This window comes from Mustela nigripes, chromosome X (assembly GCF_022355385.1).
Source record: "Mustela nigripes isolate SB6536 chromosome X, MUSNIG.SB6536, whole genome shotgun sequence".
Classification (NCBI taxonomy): Eukaryota; Metazoa; Chordata; class Mammalia; order Carnivora; family Mustelidae; genus Mustela; species Mustela nigripes.
The window spans coordinates 105074492-105082340 of NC_081575.1; positions in this window are offsets into that span (position 1 = coordinate 105074492).

The window sequence follows — 7849 nt, forward strand, 5'->3', positions numbered from 1 at the left end:
TTCTCTATAATTAAGAATCTGTTTCTTGGTTTGTCATTCTCTCTCTCTTTTTCCCTTTGCTTGTTTGCTGTTTCTTAAGTTCCACATGTGAGCAATAATCATATAGTGTTTGCCTTTCTCTGACTAACTTATTTCACTTAGCATAATACTCTCTAGCTCTAACCACATTGTTGCAAATGGCAAGGTTTCATTATTTTTTATAGCTGAGTAATATTCCATTGTATCTACATTACCACTTCTTCTTCATCCATTCATCTACTATAATTTTATTTATTTATTTATTTGATAGAGAGAGAGAGAGAGAGAATGAGAGAGAGCAGGCATGAGAGGGGGAAGGTGAGAGGGAGAAGCAGACACCTTGCTGAGCAGGGAGCCAGATGCAGGACTTGATCCCAGGACTCCAGGATCATGACCTGAGCTGAAGGCAGTTGCTCAACCAACTGAGCCACCCACATCTATTGATAATTTTTAAAGAATCAGAGATAGAGTTCATCAGAAAAATTCCTCATGTTCCTTATCTTTCGTTTCTCTAGCTCAGACTGTAAGATGCCATCCCCAGAACTGATTTGCAGGTGGTTCTGGTGAGAGGCTGAGAGAAGAGGAACAAGGGAGGAAGCAGACTCCTTGTGGGATAGGGTCAAAGTTCAAAGAGTAAGTGGAGAATTACAGACAAATTTGAGCAATAAGATCAGGCACAGGATCATAAGCCTGAGGAGAATTCTGGTATCAAAGAGTCAAGATACAGTGTTCTATCGCTGAGTAACCAAATACCACAACCTTAGCAGCCTACCCAGCACCCTTTTACTATCTCATAGCTTCTGTGGTGAAGAGTCTGGTCATGGCTTAGTGGGGGCCTCTGTTCGGGGTCTCACAAGGCTGCACTCAAGGTGTCAGGCAGGGCTAGGGTCTTATCTGCGGCTCTGGGTCTTCTGAGCTCAAGCAGTTGTTGGTAGAATTCATTATTTTGCAGATGTAGAACTCATGGTGGCTTGCCTCTTCAAAGCCAGCAGGAGACTATGTCCAAGGAAGGCTGAAGACCCCAAGTCTTTTAAGGACTAACCCGATTAGGTTAGGCCCACTCAGGCTGCTCTTCTTTTTGACTAAACTGAGAGTCAAACCGTTTGGGGCCTTAATCACATCTGCAAAATGCCTTTATTTTTATTTTTATTTTTCTAAGATTTTATTTATTTGACAAAGGGGGGGGGGGGGGCTCAAGGAGGGGGAGAGGGAGAGGGAGAGGCAGGCTCCGGGCTTAGCAGGAAGCCTGATGCGGGGCTCCATCCCAGGACTCCGAGATCACGACCTAAGCTGAAGGCAGAGGCTTAACTGACAGAGCCACCCAGGCGCCCCCTTATGTTTGCTTTATACCATAACCCAATCATGGGCGTGACACCTATCATATTCACAGGTTCCACCCGCGCTGAATAAAAGGGACGTGGATATCAGGCAGTGGGAATAAAGGCAGCCATCTTAGGACTCTGTCTACCACAATCCCTGAATGGGAGACCTCTGAATGGCACTATGCCTCTATTAAGAAAAATAGGTTAAGGGGCGCCTGGGTGGCTCAGTGGGTTAAGCCACTGCCTTCGGCTCAGGTCATGATCTCAAGGTCCTGGGATCGAGTCCCACGTCGGGCTCTCTGCTCAGCGGGGAGCCTGCTTCCTCCTCTCTCTCTGCCTGCCTCTCTGCCTACTTGTGATCTCTCTGTCAAATAAATAAATAAAATCTTTAAAAAAAAAAGAAAAAAGAAAAATAGGTTAAGTCTGGGAACCAAAGGGCAGAAGCAGGTGTAGCCTCAATTACTAAAACTCTTAATGACCCAATAAGGGGAGCTTTATGCTTTCGGAATCTGCAACTGTGGGCTCTGTGGAGTTTGAGGTTCTGTTCCACATCAGGTCATACTCTTGCCAATGGACACAGCAAGGGTCCATTGAGCTACAAGTATGGCTACTGCCAGGACTTTGAATTGCTGTGGCCAAGGAGTCATTGTCTTGGCAGGGGTGATTGCCCTTAATCAGCAGGAGGAAGTAAAGGTGCTGCTCTACAATGGGCCCGGGAGGAATGTGTGTGGAACTCAGGTTAGGGTGTGTGTATTTGTATATTTATAGAGTTTGTTTGCTTGTTTGTTTTTTCGTGGGTGCAATAGGCAGAATCACCGCCTCCCAAAAATGTCCCCATCCTAATTCCCAGAATGTGTCAGTATCTTAGTTTACGTGACAAAGGGGAATTAAGGTTGCAGATGCAAGTAAGGTTGCTAATCAGCTGACAGTAAAATAGGGAGATTATCCTGGGTTATCCTGGGGGGTCCAATGTAATCACACAGGTCACTGAGAGTGGAAGAGAGAGCGCCAGAGGACGATGTGACTCTGGAAGCAAGGCACAGAGATGCAGTGTAGCTGGCTTCACATAGGGTGGACAGGAGCCATGGGCCAAGTGGTACAAGTGGCCTCCGGAAGCTGGAAAGGGCAAGAAAATGGACTCTTAGAGCTTCCAGGAAAAAGCACAACCCTGCCAATATCTTAATTGTAGCCCAGTGAAACCTGTGTCAGACTTCTGACTTTCAAGACTGTAAAGTGACAAGTTTGTGTTATCTTAAGGCACTGAATTTGTCGTAAATCTGTTATAGCAGCTGTAGGAAACGAGTATCATGGGTGAGGAAAAACTGTCCAGATCACATTGTCCAGAAGTAATTCATTCCTGCGGTATCAGGGGAACTTTCCATATTCCTCTATTAGAGTTAATGTTATTAAATTATGTTGATTTGTTTCCACGTTCCTCTCTCTCAGGCTGTTTGCTTCTCCTGTTGTAGGACTGTGCCTTATACATCTCTGTGTTTTTAATCTCTCAAATGTCATTGAATCTCTGTGGGTGTCTGTGGTATTGAAGGAGGAAGTGGGGAGGCCATGAAGGGAGAAGACGAAATGGTGGCAGTGGCAGTGGCAGTGGCAGTGTTAGAGAGGGACAGCCCGAGAACTGGTGGGGACTGAATCTGGCTGATGTTCATTCTCTTCCGGTGTGGGCTGGCTTGTATGGAAGGCAGAGAATTCGCAGGCCGGCTATGGGCTCGGAGAGGCAGCACCCCAAGCAGCTTGGTCTCGGTAGGGCTCGTGGCTCAAAAATGATTCAACAGTATTCTGAGCCTCCCGGATATGCCCCATCAACAGAGAACCCCCGCTCAAAGTCCCTCCCCTCCACTCCCTCGCCTGCCACCCACATGGTTCTTCTCAAGCCTTAGAGTCCCAGGCGGGAAGCCAGACCAGTTAGAGATGGAGCCGCCCCAGTCACGGAGGTATTTCACTTGAGCTTCCTGCGGGTGCCGCTGTTTCTCTAGTCCCAACGCTAGACCTCGGTACTGCTGCGGACCCTGAATGTGTCCTCTCCTAGCAAACTCAAGCTGTGTGTGTGTGTGTGTGTGTGTGTGTGTGTGTGTAATCTCTATCTTTCTCTTCACCTCTTCTTCCCCTTTTCCTTTTCCTCCTCCTCCTCCTTCTTCTTTTTCTTCTCTCTCTGTCTCTGTCTCTCTGTCTCTCCCTCTCACTGTCTAGCTCCTCAGGAAGTGTCGTGGGAACAGCCTGGGCCAGGGTGAGGGAGATAGAGGAACCCAAGCAATACACAGGGAGTGATGAATTGTGGGTAATAGTAGGAACTAGAGTCAAGGTAGAAATGGGCACTTTGAAGAGCCTTTTAGGAGTGAAATAAGGATCTTTCCTCCCTCCACAGACGAGGCCAAACAGAACCCATATGTGGTGTCTTGTGCAGTGTGCACAAGACATACTTTTATAAGCCAAACAAAGCAGTCTAACAATCCTATAAATATCACACATAGAGATGAAACCAGCTAGAGTAATATCAGTGTTTCTAAAGATAAAGTAAAGGAATACTACTGGCACTGCCCTGTTTTTGAGTGGCCCATCTCCAAAAAGCACAAAATACAGATTTATACCCCAAAGCATGTTTTATGAATTCAAACAGCCAGCATGATCTTAGCATATATGAAATATATAAATCTTACTGCAAAGTAAATTTTAAAAGCTTGCATGCACTCTGAAGCACGAGCTTTTACGAAGAGAATGAAATATATTTACAGCTTCGTTCCCTTCGTGGTTCTGCTTCCCAATGCAGCTGTAATTGTACTGGAGGTACTTGTTGGTTTTCCTTGCCTGAGGAATGGCAGAATTGGCTTCTACACTGGCCCCGCTGATCAGGCTCCTCTGGGAACTAACGGTGGGGGGGAGGGGCTCTATTTCCTAGCTGGGATGATAGAACTCGGGGTGGTGTGACAAAATATGCAAAGTGGCTGGGCAGGAGAGTGGAGAGAATTAGTATGCAGAGTGAGGAATAAATGGAAGAGAATGGAATTTGTTGGCGAAAGTGGATTGAGTGGGAGAGAGGGTGGGCATGACAGGGTGAAGAACATCAGGTTAGGCTTTGGGAGGGGAGACACCATTGAAATTGTACTGTTTCAGCCCTCTTTTATTGAAAGAGGCATTTTTATTGGAGATGACACCCTGAAATGAAGATGTACCTATCCTAAGGAGGCCCTCTGATCCCATATCAGTAATAATATGACATGTTGTAAAAATTTGGTATTTTTAAGCAAGAGGAAATTGTTAGAGGAAAAGGAGAGCATTAAAGAAAGAAACCTTTCAACACTTGGATTTGATAAGCAGTCATAAAAGTGGAACTGAGGAAAGGAAGGGAAATTGATAAAAATCACTGTTGTTTCCAAATTGCCTACCCTTGGGGGCGCCTGGGTGGCTCAGTGGGTTAAAGCCTCTGCCTTCAGCTCAGGTCGTGATCCCAGGGTCTCTGCTCAGCAGGGACCTGCTTCCTCCTTCTCTCTCTCTCTGCCTGCCTCTCTGTCTGCTTGTGATCTCTGTCTGTCAAATGAATAAATAAAATCTTAAAAAAAAGAAGTAAAATTGCCTACCCCGAGTTTTGCTTCTCTTGGTGCAAGCGGGTATGCATTAAGTGCTTTCATGTAACAGCTCAGTAGTCTTTCCAGTTTTTTCTTTACGGTTTGGGGGAGAATACTTTTCCATTGTTTTATCCTCTACCTCCCAATTCTGGATCCCTCTGTGTAATCTCTATAATCCAGGAAATAAACTAATTTTTAAAAAAAGTAATTTCTGGATCTTAATTGAAATCGTAGCAAGAACCAGTTTGTTTGAAAGTTGATGACATAGTTTTCCAAAAACATATTCTACCTAAATTAGATATCCAGAAGTTATATGGTTCAACAGCCCAAGCTAGGAAAGATGGTTACTAGATACTTTTCACTCATATTACATGAACGAGCAGACAACATTTTAAGTTTTGGTATTTTATTTTATTCTTCTACTTGTAATAGTGACCTTGATAATATCTTATGTATCTATCAATGCATGATTTTTCTTGGTACTATCTCTGTCACCCTGACAACAAATCAAAATAGAACTAATGAAACAGAACAGGAAACAAAAAGGTGGGGTGGAGAATCCGTTATTTAAGGACAGTGTTCTCAGCACTATACAACTGCTGAATGTTTCCTGGTCTGATTTTTGGCCACTTTGCCTTCTATCCCTGCTACCCAGAATTTGGTATAACATATATACTTTACACACATTACACACACCCAGAAATCAGGGTTGCTAAACCATTTTAAGAATTTTTGTCTATTTTTTAAGATGTTATTTATTTATTTGAGAGAGCAGTAGAGAGAGTGCACACGACTCGGGGGGTGTGTAAGGGCAGAGGGAGAGAGAGAGAAGCAGGCTCCCCACTGAGTGGGGAGCTGGACAACAACGTGGGGCTCCATCCCAGGACCCCAGGATCGTGACCTGAGCCAAAGGCAGATGCTTAGCCATCTGAGCCACCCAGATGCCCCTGTTTTAAGAATTTTATGCATCTACCATTTGAAAAAATTGTAGACACATGGGTGAGTGCTGGGCTGGCTGGGTTTAACAGGGGTTCTGTGAGGTTAGAATTTAGGTAGGTGGGTTAAGTGATGGGATCTTTTTTTTTTCCCATTTAAATTACATATGTAGTGGACATCTCTGTGGCTGGTTGCTCAGCTCACCTTTTCTAGGAAGTGCTCCATTTTCCTATCTGTGTGGTGACTGTTGGAAATCGCCATGTTAGTTGACTGTGACCTAGTACTTGACCATGGTTCTGGCTGATGGGATTCCTGGTAAGTCACATGGACCAGTCCTATGACCTTGCATTGCTGCCACAGTTGACCTGTCCAGAGGTGTGTACCTGATCCCATTTGGGCCAGTGAATCCCTTTGCCGGACTTTTTTTTTTTTTTTTTCATTGAAGTCTGATTGACATAAGATGTTATATTAGTTTCAGACATACAACATATTGATTCAGCAATTCTGTACATTATTCAGTGCTCAGTGTAAGTGTGGTCACCATCTGTCACCATGCAAAGTTATTAAAATATTACTGACTTTATTTCTTATGTTGTACTTTTCATCTTCTTGGCTTATTTAATTTATAATGGAAAATTTATACTTCCCAATCCCCTTTCTTTTCAGGAATTTTTGTACTTGGGACACAGAAATTTGAGTCAGTCTCTATGTATATAGCTACGGCTATAAGATGTAAAGTTCAGGAGCTTCTTTTGCTATGTGGAGAAAGATAATATACAGAGAAAAAAGAATGAGGCCAGTGTGCAAAGGGAAGCGAAGATAAGTGATGGAAAGAAGGCATCATCATGGCCTTGAGTCCCAGGTTTCAGCTGTTCTGTCCAAATCCACACCATTTATATGCTGAGAATGTGTCTCGTTGGGAGGTGACTTGGTTGCACAAAAAATTATGAGCTGTCCGTATCCATTATTATACTATCTTTGTAAGCTGAGAAATTCTCTTTTAATTTTTCTCTCTACTTCCAACATTGCTTTAACCAAAAGTAAAAAGAAGAAAAATAGTGTAATTCAATTAAATATTTATTGTACTGTGTTAGGTGTGGTAGAGTATTGTTATTTTTAAAAAAGATTTTATTTATTTGACAGCGAGGAAGGGAACACAAGTAGGGGAAGTGGGAGAGGGAGAAGGCTTCCAGCCAAGCAGGGACCCGGACATGGGGCTCAACACTGGGCTCCATCCCAGTTACTCTGGGATCATGACCTGAGCCAAAGGCAGGCCCTTAACGACTGAGCCAGCCAGGAGCCCCGATGCGGTAGAGTAGTAAAAAGTATAAGGGACACAAAATGTATCAAAACCATCGGTGAAAAGGTACAAAGTGAACAAAAATGGAAGATTATGTATCCCTGCAGGCTGAGAGCCTTCTGGATGTGGATGTGATAAAAGGGAAAGGTAGGTAGAGAGGAAAAACAAAAGCAAAGACCATGTTCCATTTGTAATTTATGAAGTGATTAGAAAAAAACTCAGATTAGTTAAAATGGACACATTTTTACTAAGCACGAGGTATCATAAAAAGCGTAACAGTATAGTCCCTGCCTCCTAGGAAATAAACATCTTCAGGGGAAAATCAAGATTTGTGTATATTCTGGAAGGATCCTGTCTCATCATCTTGTTTTGTTTCTTCCTTAGACTGCTTTATGACGTTTGAAATTATCTTCTTTGCTAACTTGCTGACTTGTTTTCCTTCTAAAGTAAGCCCCCTAAGGGCAGGGATTTTTGTCTATTTTGTTGCATCCCCAGCATCTTCAACAGCGTCTGGCGCACTGCACACGGCTTAATAAGCATTCGCTGAATGAAATGGAGAATCAGGTCTTAGGGTAAAATCATACTCATTCTGGCCTTGAAATCTCTGGGCCAGCCAAAATCTCCAACTTTCAAACACTAGGGGGCAGGCCGAGATTAGCGTAGAAACGATTGTTTCCCTTTAGGTCAGTGGTTTC